Here is a 15,057-nt window from a genome sequence, read left to right as displayed (position 1 = left end):
CGTCGTGTTTATTCACGCTACTCGTGCAAAATGTGGCAGTGTAAACAACGTCTGCATTACTTTCTGTCATCAACCAATGCCTCAAAGAACCACTATTTACAATAAATGGATCCAAAGTATGCCGATACAGCTACGTCGTCATGACGATTTAGAAAAAAACAGGAGGACAAGCTAGCACCTTTTAAAGTGCCTGTTTTCTGAACAGAGTTTCGAGTAGATTCTCAATGCCGAGAGTGGATCTGTTATCAGTGCACTTTTTTTAAGTTCTGGAACTAGAACAATCTAGAAAATGCTACAAAATCATTTGTAAAAACCTTTTAAGAGTACGTGCTTTGCAGGAGTTAACAGAAGTTTGCATTTGTTTACATATCATGTTCTTCATACTTGTAGCATTCCGGCAAATTTATGGATTTTATAGTAAGAAACTTACCATTGTAAAATTAAAACAAACAGTAAAATACATAAGTAGATGAATAAAGAAAATAATAAGGCTGAGAAAAAAAAAAGATGTACGTACATAGACAAGACTATCCAATATATACACATCTACATAAATCTGTATATACATCTGCAATAAAGTATATACAAAAAGAGTACCTAGTTTGATCTAGTGATGTCCCAATGAAGCCTCATAAAGCATTTTCTTTATTTTCTGAGCCCACTAGATGGCGCTCTATGTTCAACAAAGGGCTAAAAGCACATTAATTACTATAGCTTGAGCCTTTTTCTTTAAACCAAGAGCACCATCTAGTGGTCTCAGAAAATAAAGAAAATGCTTCATGAGGCTTCATTGGCACATCACTAGTAATCAGGTTGGTTTTCAACACGACACTATAACACACCATCTTCACTGTAACCAGTACTGATAAAATTCTTAGGGCAGGGGTGATGAATCCGTACATTTCTTCCCTAAACCATCACTGCTCTGATTCTTAGGAGCATTTATACATTCTGACATTAAACCTCTGCACTGAACCTGAAACTGATGAGATAATCTACAGCTACCAGCCATGTCTCTGATGTTCTCAGTGCCAGGGGATCTACAAAATTACAGCATGGCAGTATAAGAGGAGGAAATGTCCATCGCAAGCCAAACTAAAACGCTCTCAGGACATTCTGTTCCACATATTCCTCCCTACCTCCTGTTCCTGGCCATGAGGATCACAGCATGCACATAAGACTCACCAATGGTTACTCTTACTGTATCTGGTGGTTACCAATCTGCATCAGCAGGCACAGAAGTGGCTATACACGGAGCAGATGACAAGTCTGCCGTTGCCAGGAGCCTCAACAAGTGTGGGCCCACACAGACACTCTGTCATTCTGTGTAATAAGCAAAGTCCTCCCACCATTAAAGAGAAAAACCCGGCCTGGACTGCTGATAGAATTGTACGGCTGACTTGGATTCTCAGTACATGGGGTTGTTTCCAGCAGCCACCTGTGATAAACAAGATTCCCACGCTGGAATAGTACAAAATAGTATTCTATCTTTTCTTCTGCTTGCTGTGTTTCTTATCGCCTCTGTCATCACTGATAACATGCAGGTATCAGTGCACCCTGTGGTCTATTTTATTTGAGCAGGAAGAGCAACCTCCCTTCCCTCCATCTGTGAATTCTTTATTCGGATGTGCCTGTTGGTGAAATCGTGACTCTGTTACATCTCGCTCTGACGTCTGTGTACACGATCACCTCCAATGACTTGCATTTTTTCCCCCACACATTTAACAAGGCCTTTTTTATTTTCTTTCCAAAAACCCAATTTGCATTTCTGAAATTGCAAGCATTGCAAGTTGTTTCTTTTATTTTCATTCTATGCAATTAAAACATTCTGATGATTAAAAGGAACGGCGCGAGCGGAGCGGTGATGTGCACCAATTACAGCACATGTGCTGCCAAAAATGTGGAAGCATCATTTTAGCATGACTATCAAAGCAGGAGAATAGCTGTGGTTTGTTTCTTGAGGGACTGTTTATGCTTTTGTTACCATTGTTTATGGGCTCCCCGTATTGCAGGGCATTCAAATGCAAGTAGAGGCTTTTTAGGTGTAATAACCACAAGATGAGGGTGTGTTTTGTATGGATGGATGAGCTCAACACAGAATATCTGTCTGATCTGTTGTGGGGAAGCACACCTATTGTCACTGGGTGAATGGGATATTTTTTTAACCTATAGATATCACCATGAAACTTCCCCAGTTTGTTAGTTTTCTGAAATTGTACTCTCACTTATTTATCGGACATACATCTAAACATTGGATAAAGCAAATTTCAAATTTATTATATTATTTTCTAGATATGTTAGATTTAAAGTTTTTCTTTTACAGAAGAAAGTTGGGAAATCTCCTTTTATCATTTCATAAATCAGAAAATACTCTCAAAAGCCATATAAAATCAATTTTCGTCATGTTTTTAGGAACAAAATGTTGTATATATGTCAGGTAAATTAATGATATATAGACTAACCCCTCCAAAAAAACTTCAGAATATCGATAGGAATACAACTGGAAAGTGTGGTGTATGTAAGTGTAGCTGAAGTTGAGATTTATGGCTCAGAGCATGAGAAAAATCTAATTTTGAGATAACAGTCTGTAAAGATTTCATACATTTTTAATGGGAATGGCTATTTGAAGACAAAATATTAAATGTAATTCATAGCAGCAACAATAAAGAACATGTAAAACACATAATATTGTGCAGGAGAGTGGGAGCTTTCTGAATATGCTTGTGATGACAACACGAGATGCCTACAGGCACAAATAGATCAAATATGGTAAAATATACACCTAAATGTCTGTTTTGGATGTTTTCTTTCCACTATTCTGAAAGAAAACATGTTGAGGGAGAAGAATAAAGACCTGAAAATGTTCCGATGTATAAAAAAATGTGTTTGCCTGAAGTGTCTCGCCACAAGTTTCTGCAAAAGAAATGCAACTACTGACATGATCACATGACTAATTACAATATGCAGTTCCACAAATTTAAAGATACTGAAACACTTCATCCAGACATGACTACAAACATGACATGATCACTGGCCCCCTGGTTGTTTTTTGTTAAATAAACTTTGTCAGAATGAAAAACACGAGCCAATAAAAGAAATAACCTGATGACCAATAACAACTGAAAAATCAGGACATTTTCTAACAACAGATGTCTCCTTAAACCGGGCATACACTGTAAAATACACTATAAAAATGTTTAATACAAACTCCAACTGTACTAGTGAATTGTCTGCAATCTAACGCCAAAGTTGACCATTTATGTGCTCGCAGTTACCCGAGTTATCACACTGTACATTTAAAACAGGAAATGAAACGGCCTGTCTGCCCTGCAGACTGTTCTGTTCTGGCTGTTGACAATTGTCAATAAGGATTTGTCTGAAAGCTTCAAGCCAGGTACAAGTTTGTTTGCTAGTAGAAGTCTCTAATGTTGCACCACAACCTCCATATAAGAGACTGTGGAAGTCTTAACAGTTTTAAAATGTCTCTGAAAACATGGCTGAAGTATAATCAATCATGCGATCATTGATCCTTGTATATAGAACATTAAATGTACTTATGTATTTTGTATACTTTTTACTCTGTCTACTTACTGCAACTGTAATTTTGCTGATGCTGTTGTTGTCTTGTTTCTGATATTGTCTGTAATGTATAATGTGTTTATTGTCCTTTTTAACTCTCTTGTACACTGTCCAATGAAAACAGAAAGTCCATGTACTATGTATATGTACACATATATACATACACACATATAGCATGAGACATGTTGTCTTTGTATGATGTTCAATTGAATGTAGGTTGCAAGGAAGTTATGAATCAATGCATTCTGTTTCATCGTTTTACTTTCTTGTGGTTGAATCACACACACACAGACACACAGAGAGACACACACACAGAGACACACAGACACACAGACACACACCTCTTCAGGTATATATCTGCCTACCATCAAACATCAACATCAAATGTATTTATGTATTTTGTATAATTTTTACTCTGTCTACTTACTGCAACTGTAATGCTGCTGATGCTGTTGTTTTGTTTCTGATATTGTCTGTAATGTATAATGTGTTTATTGTCCTTTTTAACTCTTTTGGACACTGTCCAATGAAACAGGAAGCATCAAATATGTATACATTATTGTGTATTTATCTCTCTCTCATATATACACACACACATATATATGTACATATATATATATATATATATATATATATATACACACACATATAGCATGAGACATGTTGTCTTTGTATGATGTTCAATTGAATGTAGGTTGCAAGGAAGTTATGAATCAATGCATTCTGTTTCACCGTTTTACTTTCTTGTGGTTGAATCACACACACACACACACACACACAGACACACACAGACACACACACACACACACACACACACACACACACACACACGCACCTCTTCAGGTATATATCTGCCTACCTCATGAATAAAGATACCCATGTATAAATGCTGCATTATCATAAACTCTATTAAGCACACCTGTCATACAGAGCGACAGCTAGACGCAGAGTAAAGGAAATGAGGTGGCCGGCCTCATATATATATATATATATATCCACATATCCATCACATACATTTAATAATCCTATTGATCCATTTACTGTTAGAGGTTTGTTTTATCATCATAATATACTCAGCAGCCTAAAGAAACTGAACCCAATCACCAACACGGAGATCAGGTAACCTGAGAACTGAACACAGCACCAGGACCTGATAATATTAATATTTCACTTTTATGAATTATATCACCTCCAAATCCTATCCAGATTGATGCTAATCAGATATGTCCTTTTTCAATTTGGAACTGCATCATTACTGTGATAATCAAACTCTATTTTCTCCATTTGTTGAGTCAGACATTACTGTATGTTATCTGATACATCTTTAGACATCTAAAAAGTTCAACTGCTTCCTGTACAGGTTTGTTTCAGTTACTGTAAAATGGAAAAGGCTCATTTTGTAACCACGCTGCAGTATAAGCCTTCACAGGTTAGATTTTAGATACTCAGATTATAGTTTTATCAATTTAAATTAGAATAATACAAGAAATATCATATTCATCTGTTCTCTATACTTATATTATATTATCTATAACTATGCTATTGATTCTCATCCAGGGCCGAAGTTAGAAGTGAAACACATTTTCAGAAACATGTGAGAGGAAACAAAGTGGAACACTGAACCACTTTTGTCTCAAATAAAGTATAGATTAGCTGGGTGAAACCACTTGTGCCCTCTCCGTATCCCTGTCAATACCTAATTTATTTTCTGCTGTCTCAGTAGAGAAAGATGCATATTTAAAATATTGTAATTGTTTCCTCGTTGCCATGATTCCAGTGTAATTAGATCTTAACAGAATATGGTATATTCAGCATTGTTTCCACAACATTTATTCAATAGCACACAGTCGCCACTTTACACTAAAAAAAACTATGCAAACCAGCAGCGTTCTAATGTATAGTCAGCCTTCATCTGTAGAGCAAGCTGCAGCACCACACACACACACACACACACACACATAATATGTCCTTTCTAACAACAAAGAACAACAAAGTAGGTAGTTGTCAGTGTCTTCAAAAATGATGCATGTGAACATTCTCAAAAAGAATCTGTCAGTTCTATGATTAAGAGACATTTTGGCAACCACATTTGTTTTTACTTGTTTATGCCAAAAAGTGACCTACTGCAATTTTTTAGAGATATTTTTCAAGATGTTTTACTTGGCTTTGTTGACACAGTTAATACAGCACAGATGCTCTGCTGTATTGCTCTCAGCAACTGATTTAAGTAGCTGCTCTGTCCAAATCCACATATCAAGATCAAATACATCATAATGTGTCATCAAGGCCTGTTCAGTCCAAGAGGCTCATTCCACAGAAAAAAAAAAAAAAATTTAGGGTTAAAACAGTGTGTATAGAGCCGGACAGATATTCGGGTTGACAGATATTATTAAAGGCATTATCGGTGTATATGCTGTCCCATATGTGCTGTTATGAAAACTTTTTTTACATAATATATAATGCAGAGGATGTTGCTTGACAGGATTTAGAAATGGTGTTCATTTTTTTATTCTTTCTAAAAAAAATTAGTCCACATTTGACTGAGACTTTATTTATTCTTTATTTTCTCAGTTATCATTTATGGAATTAGCTGACAGTGTAACACACTGTTAGCACAATGTTAAATACTATTTAATAAACTTTTATGTCTGAGAAAGTAGCTCTCTGGGTACATTTACAGAGTGGTGAAAAATTGGTGAACAAGCCACATAAAAAAGGTCTATTTTCATAAAAAAAAAATACTATATCGGCCACCATATCGGTAATTGATGAATTTCCCCCCTCTGTAATCAGTATCAGTCTCAAAAATCCCATAAGGGTCAGGCTCCAGTGTGTAAAGCCTTTAGGACCCCGAAAAATCTGTTGCATGCAGTTCTCTTGCATTGATTATGTGGATATTAACACACATTGTTCTATAGAAATGAAATTACACACATGCATAGATTCTCCATTTGCAGATAGTCCCTCTTATAACAACTAAAACAGAAAAGTGGTGGAACATCCCCACTTTAGCACAATGTCAGCCAGTCAGGGGCAGCCTCTTCATGATAAACTGGCATTAGCAGGTATAGATAAGCAGCTGGAAGCTCTGAGCTTGAGGTGTAAACTCATAATGAATCTTTTACAGACAATGACACGTGGGGAGGAGAATCAGGGTGAGCCCAGTGTCCCTCAGCCCTCTGAAGGTTACACCTTGGTAGGCCTCGTCCTTGGACACTATCTGAATTGGGACACACTTGTAGGACATACCGTCATAAATAAAGCAGTCAGTGTGACTGTGGCTTGTTAAATTTAATCTGCCTTCTGAGTGTTATTCCTGACAACTGCCTGATGGGCTCTTTTTTGGTGTTTAGAGCACAGAATGTACAAGACATTTGTTGAACTGGGAAAGGATGATTTACTAATGCCATGCTATACTAACTGATGGAGCTCAGCCAATATCCCACTGGCTTTTTCTTCCACTGCACACAAACAGTTCAAACTATCATGTCAGCTTTACATACAGAGCCCTGCGAAACAAAACGGGTAACCAAAGAGCGAGACGACCACTTTCCTCCAGAAACAACAGGGCCACAGCGTGAGTCAACAAGGAATCTATAATAAACGAAGTGGCTCCCTGCTACGTCCTGAAACAGAGGGGAGGGGGAGGAGAGGAGGAGGAGGATGTGGGTAAATCGGAGAAGCGGTAGGTGAGGAGAAAAAAGGCAACGACGATCGGTGAGGAGATGTTTTCCTTCAGGGCTGAGCAATGTAGATCAGAGCCCCTGGGACTCCAGAGTGGTGTGAACCACAGGAGCCTGTCTGCCCCCACACCCCTATGGAGACACCAGGAGGCGGCCTCTGCCATGTGATGAGAACACAATAACGCAGTGAGAAAAAGAGGAGGGGGGGTGGCAAAATCTAGGAACTTCATTAAAGGTCAGAGGAAGATCACATGTAGTGCAGGAGACCCAGAATCTCCAGCACCATTACATGAGAGACTACATGAGATCACATTATTATTTTTGAGCTTCTGGACAGTGGTCTCTATCAAATAAATATTAATACATATATGATCACTGAGGCTTCATTAGGATCATCTGCAAGGTGATTTTTTTTAAATGCCCACGATTAAGATCTCTGCAAGTGAGCTACTTCTACCCAAACCTGGACCAGGCTGTGGGAGAGGAGATGGGGTAACGTCATTATAGCATCCACAGGCGCTTTCTACTTCATGTCTAGTGTGACAAGTCATTGGAGCGCGCGCACACACACACAAATACCGCATTCATCCAGTTTTATATGGTGATGGTGCCCCCGCAGCGGCCGACGGGCGCAACTTTCCTCCTCCTGAACCGGAGAGGATAGAGAGACTCCATTCACCATACGCGCGCGCACACCGGTTTTTTTTTTTTTTTCTCCCCTCAATCCCCCCCCCCCCTCTCCATCCTAACCCCCCCAGCAATCAGCCTGAGAGGAGGTTTGCGTTAATTTGATTAACCGGAGGGAATCAGCGCGAGTATTTTCATAAATCTAATTCCGGCATCAATATGCAAAAGCAACTCATTCAGATTGTTCGTCTCGATTAAGGGTGAATAAAAACGACTTTTCTCTCATTAACAGGAGATCATGCAGAGCAGTGACAGCTTAAGATTTCCACGCGCACGGGTGGACGGAGAGTTCACACAGCAGTGGAAGATTTCTGAGGACACAATTCACCATCACCATCACCATCACCATCACGCAGCCATTTCAGCCAAAGCGTTAGATTTTTTTTCGAACCCGGCTGTTTTTGCGCATCTCGCTAGGTGAGAATGCGCAGCTCTGTGCGTTCATGCGCTTGGAACAGAGTGAGACAGCCCAAAGTGGCAGACAGAAGCACAGGAGCTGCTGCTGCTTTCTGCTTTCTGCTGTGCACAGGGACGTTTCCAATGCACACTAACCTCTCATCACTAAATCCCTTCCACTCTGCACAAATAACGTCATTTGCAGAAGAAAAAAAAGGCATGTATTATCTCAACATCCACTTGAACTTGTCATCCACCAGCACCACATCTTCGGAAAAATTCTGCCGAGTCAATCTTGAACTAAGAAAAATTAGCCCCATTGCATCGCAGTTGTTTCATTTCCCCGGGAAAGTGAATTTCTTATTGCCTGCTGGAGCTTCAGAATCAAAGTGTGAATGTGTATTTACCGTTAAGGCAGGATCCCATCCGCTGCTTTTTTTTTCTCTCCACCTCAGACAATATTCCTCTGTGCGTTACGTCCCGTTAGGATAAGGTGCATTCCTTCCAAAAGCCATATAGCCTCCCAAAAAATACCGACGCTCAAGCGTTGGGGAAATAAGCCTGGGAAATAAGGCTGGCGCACTTTTCACTCCAGAGGGTAGAAACTCAGGTTAAATGCGGTCCAACATTTACACACGCACGGAAACAATTAGGAAACCCCTTTAGTCCAAAAAACAAGTCCGCTGTTAATCCAAAATGTTTTTCATTCACAACTATAATTAGAATTATATTCTCCTAGACTGCAAAGACCACTGCGCTCCGGATCCTCTGGCACGCGCCGGTCTACATGTTAATGACGGTGATGTTGGAGAAAAAGAAACAAGAGTGGGAATTTTCTCCCCATCGTCCGCTCCTCACGATTCAGGCTGCACTTGGCTGATAAAACACCGTCCTCTCTCTCTGCTCTCTCCTCCTCTCCTCTCTCCCCCTCCTCCTCCTCTTCCTCCTCTCCTCTCCTCCAGTCCTCAGTCTCTCTCGGCAGCTTTCATGGAGCAGAGACGCACCTAGCGGCCTTTGAGGGAACTTCACAGCCACATAAGTTCATCCTCACCCCGCCCCCACCATGCACTGTCTGCTCTTAAAGATACATGGGGAAGTGGGACTTTTTCACCTTTCAGGGGACAAAATATGGACGATACATGACAGGCAGTGGTGGAATGTAACTAAGTACATTTACTCAAGTACTGTACTTAAGTAGAGTTTTGAGGTATTTGTACTTTACTTGAGTATTTCTATTTTATGTAACTTTATACTTCTACTCCACTACATTTACAGGCAAATATTGGACTTTTTACTCCACTACATTTAGCTGTCAGCATTTGTTACTTTGTAGGTCGAGATTTAATATAAAACATGATAAATTTAAAGTGATTAGACTTTTGTATTTTTTTTAAGCACATAGCAGTATATTAAGTAGTTAAAATGAGCCCTACCTTGAGAAAATGTAAACGCTAAATGCATCAATAATAATATATTTAGAATATATAAAAGAATCTGAATGGGGCCATTCTGCGTTATCAGTACTTTTACTTTTGATACTTTAAGTACATTTTGATGCTGATACTTTTGTACTTTTACTTAAGTAAGTTTTGGGTGCAGGACTTTTACTTGAAGTAAAGTAATTTCCCAGTTTGGTATTAGTACTTTTACTTAAGTAAAGGATCTGAATACAATTCAACACAAGGTAATTCAAAGTGCTTTACATAAACATTAACCCTCTGAAATCTTCGGCTATTATGTCTGTTAAAAAAATCTGTTAAAAATCTTACTTAATTAACTTAATTGTAACAGGGTCTTTTGCATTGCAGCATAAGCAAGTATCGTAATACTTATTCCACTACTGATTAATATAAATACTTGTCAAAATGTAACATTACACACATAAACATGAAATTAAATGTGATGTAATACATTTCAGTGGCCGTGTCAAATAAAGTGATGATAAATTGCTATATTATGTACTAAAATAAGAAAAAATTATTTGATAAAATTCAAAAGGGTATGAAGAAGATGCATTGTTATCAATATTAACCCTCTGAAATCTTCAGGTATTATGTCCGTTAAAAAAATCTGTTGAAAAATCTTACTTAATAAACTTAATTGCAACAGGGTATTTTGCATTGCAGCATAAGTAAGTATCATAATACTTATTCCACTAATTAATATAAATACTTGTCAAAATGTTACATTACACACATAAACATGACATTAAATGTGATGTAATACATTTCAGTGGCCGTGTCAAATAAAGTGATGATAAATTGCTAGATTATGTACTAAAATAAAATTTGAAAAAATTGATAAAATTCAAAAGGATATGAAGAATATACATTGTTATCAATATTAACCCTCTGAAATCTTCAGCTATTATGTCCGTTAAAAAAATCTGTTAAAAAATCTTCACCATGCCATGTTGGTATCAGTTTTTTCAGCGTTACCTCACCTATATGTCCTGATAATTATTTTTTAACTTTGACTTACTTGATCAAAATGTTGAACCCAAAAGAAACTAAGGAAACATAAAATCTGATCTTGAAAATTATGTTTCAAAACATAGAATTTTAAATATTGCAAACATGAATACAGGTTGCAAATATAACATATAACAGATAACATGAGGATAATATCTAGTTCAATATTTTATGCTAAATATATTTGACAATATCTCCAGTTTACTTGGCCGAATATCATCAAAAAAAAATCTGGTATGTAGTTTCAAGCCAGAACTTTAGAGGGAAGCTGATGGCAAGACTCAATGTTGCTTCATTTTTATGTCTTTACGTTACGAAGAAGTAATATGCAGATGTTTTCATGGACTCCAGAGGGTTTAAAAACAGCAAGTCACAATTGAAAACAGTAAATACAGTCAATTAAAACAGGGAAATGGAAATAAAAATACAAATAAGATAAAATAAGATACAGCAGGATAAGAAAATAGATAAAATAATAAAAAGCACAAGTCAAACTCAGCACAGTTTAAAAGTAAGGGCAGTAGAGTAGAGCAGATAAGTGTTAAAGTTAAGAGTACGCTGCAGTAAACAATAGTGTTTTTAGTCCTGATTTAAAGGAGCTGAGTGTTTGGGCAGACCTCAGATCTACAGGTAGTTTGTTCCACAGGTGAGGAGCATAATAACTAAAAGCTGCCTCACTTAAAATAAAATAAATATTATCATGGCAGTATTTGTGTTGCAACTGATGCAATAACAGCAGAACAGCTGTAGAACAACTATAAAGAGCATGCAATGGATGAAAAAAGTATCATGGACAATAGTTATTGTAAGATTCTAAATCTGCCTTCAAGGACTTTTCAGTCTGTTTATGTAATATGACACGCTCGGAGTTTAGACACTTGACAAGGATGAGAGAAAAAAAAAGGTTTAAGAGGAGAAGTAAAGAAAGAAAGAATGCAACAAAAGGAGCAACTTCTTCCTAGAGAGAAAGGATCCATCAAATGACATACAGGTACATCTCAATACATTAGAATATGATGGAAAAGTCAATTTCCAGTAATTATTTAGTAGTCAAATAGCCCCAACCATGTATTGAGTCATATAGATGGACAAACTTTTCAGAGGCCAACATTTCCATATTAAACATACTTTTTAAAATTGGTCTCTTGTAATTTTCAAATTTTTTTTGAGTGACTTTATTAAATGTAAGCCATAATCATTATAATTAGAATATATTAAATAAATTAAGACATGAAATGTTTCATTCTGTGTGTAATGGATATATATAAAGTTGTATTTCCACTTTTTTAATTGAATTACTGACATAAATAAACTTGTTTATGATATTCTAATTAACTGAGATGCAACTGTAGGTAATATATGTTGTACAATAGACACAAACAATAATACTATAATTGATAATATAGTGAATGTAACAATAGATAAACTGCAAAGCCAAAATAAAACATAAGGGACTGCAAATATTATTAATTTTCATTACCAAGTAATTGATGAACAAAAAAAATATTTCAGTGTGTTAAGATAGAGGAAATAGTTTAGAGTTTATAGTCCAAAGCCTTAGTGGCGTCTATTTATTGTTCTTTTTGTCCAAACAATAATCCAAAACATTAAAAAAAAAATGCACTCTATCACTAACCAGTCTTTACCAAATAATTCAATTAGTGGCCCAACGACTAGCTGTTTAAAATACAAATGAGGATTCAATTAGTTAAAAAAATAAAAAAAGTAAAACATTCCTTAAAATTAATGAACAAACAGTTTGATTACTTCCCTGAGTAAAGAATAAAAACATAATATGACTTTTAAAAAAAGTCTGAGGTATCTTATCAAAACAGACAAAGAGCAGTTTATAATTCTGTAGACCGAAAAAAAAATAAAAAATAAAAATAATAAATTAGGAAAATAAATCAACAAGAAGATATCTTTCAAGTGAACTTATTAAATACATATCTGCATTTTATCCACACCTAAAGACACACACAAAAAGGCAGTTTGTTGCAACCTGTTTGGATTAAATATCACAATATGCAACAAGTGAACATTACTGTTTGAATAGCTCACAGCTGAAAATATCATTACATTTTTACTATTTTTTTAGGGCTGAAGAGGTCAAATCAAAAGGTTATGTGACCCAAATATGCCCGAATGATTTAAGTGCGAATAATAAAGATATTTTTCTTTCCTTCCTTATTTCTTCCTATTAATCATCTCACAGCCACTGTGTCGGGACCCCCTGCGGGTCTCCTTAACCCCCCGCTTGGGAATTGCTACATTTTAAAGAAAAGTTCAATGAAAACAGAAAATCCCTCCACCATCTGCAAATCTCACCTATGATGTGTCTCTGCTTTAATCTTTGACTCCTACTGTTTTCAGTGTATATACCTCAACTGGGCTTTATAATATAAAAAAAAAAAAAAAGTGTCGTTTCATTGATATGCAGACCATACACAGCTGTATCTAGCCGTGAAGCGGAACGACCCCGGTGGCCTGGCGTCTCTCAACCTCTGTCTGGCTGATAAGAAGTTCTGGATGTCAGAAAACTTTCTAAAATTACATGAAGGCAAGTCTGAAGATGTTTGGTCCACTCTGTTACCGTGAAACTTCTGGAGGACCTTTGATACTTGACCTTGGATGTTAAACTCACATGTTTGACTCATATTTCGCCGCTCAGTTAAAAATAGAGCAGTGTCGTTTCCTTCGGCTTTGTAATACAAATTATTTTCTTAATGCACTGAAAAAAGGGATTTTGACCCTTAGTAAATGTTACATATATTATTCAAGCATATTTTAATAGAAATGATGTGTTATTTAACTCCACTTATAAAATACATGTAATTTCAACATATATTGTCAGAATTATGACAATCTTATTTTATTTCATCCAAATTTAAATTCTTTGTCAGTTTAGACTGTTCATTCCATCCTTATGATCAATCTGAGCGGTGTGTTTCTGCTTTCTTTTGTTGTTTTGTTTGTATCATATTAAAGTTGGTAGTCGGTTCCCTGTCATGTATGATAGCTAAAAAATATTTAATTAGAATCAACTTAATAAAAAAAGGTACAATTTAAACATTTTAATTGATTTGAAAGAGTACAATATATTTAAAAAACATACACAATGTATTTAAGTTAATTTAAAGTGAGTTTAATTGGATTTACTAAGAACATTTGAGTAAAATGAACTCAAAAATAATTGAGAAAGAATTACATAATATCATTTTTTTTAAATTTACTTAAAATGTATAAGTCCAGTCAACATAATAAAAATATCTAGATTCAGATAAAATTATGTCGTGCAACCACTTGTCATAATAAAATTATGTTCATTCAACAAAACATTTTTTTGAGTGTGCTTCGATTTTATCTCGACCCCTGCAGCTCTCTTTATTTCTACTCTGCCCAAAAGTCTCTCTTCATTACTGATAGTCATAATGTACACTGTAAATAATCGCTGTCAAATCTACAGTAATTTTCTGTATTATTCACAGTTCATCACTGTGTTTGATTTTTACAGTATAGTGCTGTATAAATTACAATAAAATCGGTCCTTGTGACCAAATTACAGTAGTCAAAGCATTACTGTGCAAAATCACAGTAGTTAAAACATTACTGTAGAAAAAACACAGTATACTGAAAAAAATTGGAGTAACATTTACTTTAAAAAAGTAAAAAAGTTTTTCCACATAGAAAGTGTTTGTAATCTTTACTCAGGCTGTTTCTAAGTAATATTTATTTAATAGAACATTTTATTTTTAATGAAAATACACAAGTAAATTGCAGATTCACTGATGTCCCTCAATTACATTTTACTTGGAAATATCAACTAATTAAGCCAATGAACTGGTTTAGTGAATATTACTTGGAACGAATTATTCAATTTACATACAAAACTGAGGACACATAATAACAAACAATCACTAAGTAATGCACTACATGAAAAACTGTTTCAGTGTAGACAGTATGAAAAGTAAAGTAGACTACTGTATTTTTCCATTTTTATCATAATTTTGATCATTTGATCATCTATACAAATGCTGTTTAAATAATTAACTTAAAGTAAAGTTTTTCATACAAAACACAGTATGGAAATCAGTTGTAAAACAGTAAATGTATTATTGTATTTTCTTTAGTGTATAGAGTAATTACTTGCAATTACTAGTTATTTCTATAAAAAGTGATGAAATTATTATCAAATTAACAGCATTGTTTACTGTGCCGTATTACCATATACAGTACCATTA

At 35.8% G+C, this 15,057-nt stretch overlaps 1 protein-coding gene across 1 annotated transcript in view; it reads right to left on the bottom strand.

The window, feature by feature from the left end:
• nlgn1 (neuroligin 1) overlaps positions 1–9,309 on the bottom strand; it is a 453,450-nt gene extending 444,141 nt beyond the window's left edge. The window contains exon 1 of the mRNA XM_059340847.1: positions 8,753–9,309. The gene's annotated coding sequence lies outside the window, so the exon portion shown is untranslated. The remainder of the gene's footprint in view (positions 1–8,752) is intronic.
• Positions 9,310–15,057: the final 5,748 nt, after the last annotated feature.

This window comes from Centropristis striata, chromosome 9, assembly GCF_030273125.1.
Source record: "Centropristis striata isolate RG_2023a ecotype Rhode Island chromosome 9, C.striata_1.0, whole genome shotgun sequence".
NCBI lineage: Eukaryota > Metazoa > Chordata > Actinopteri > Perciformes > Serranidae > Centropristis > Centropristis striata.
This window is presented reverse-complemented; position numbering and strand designations above follow the sequence as displayed.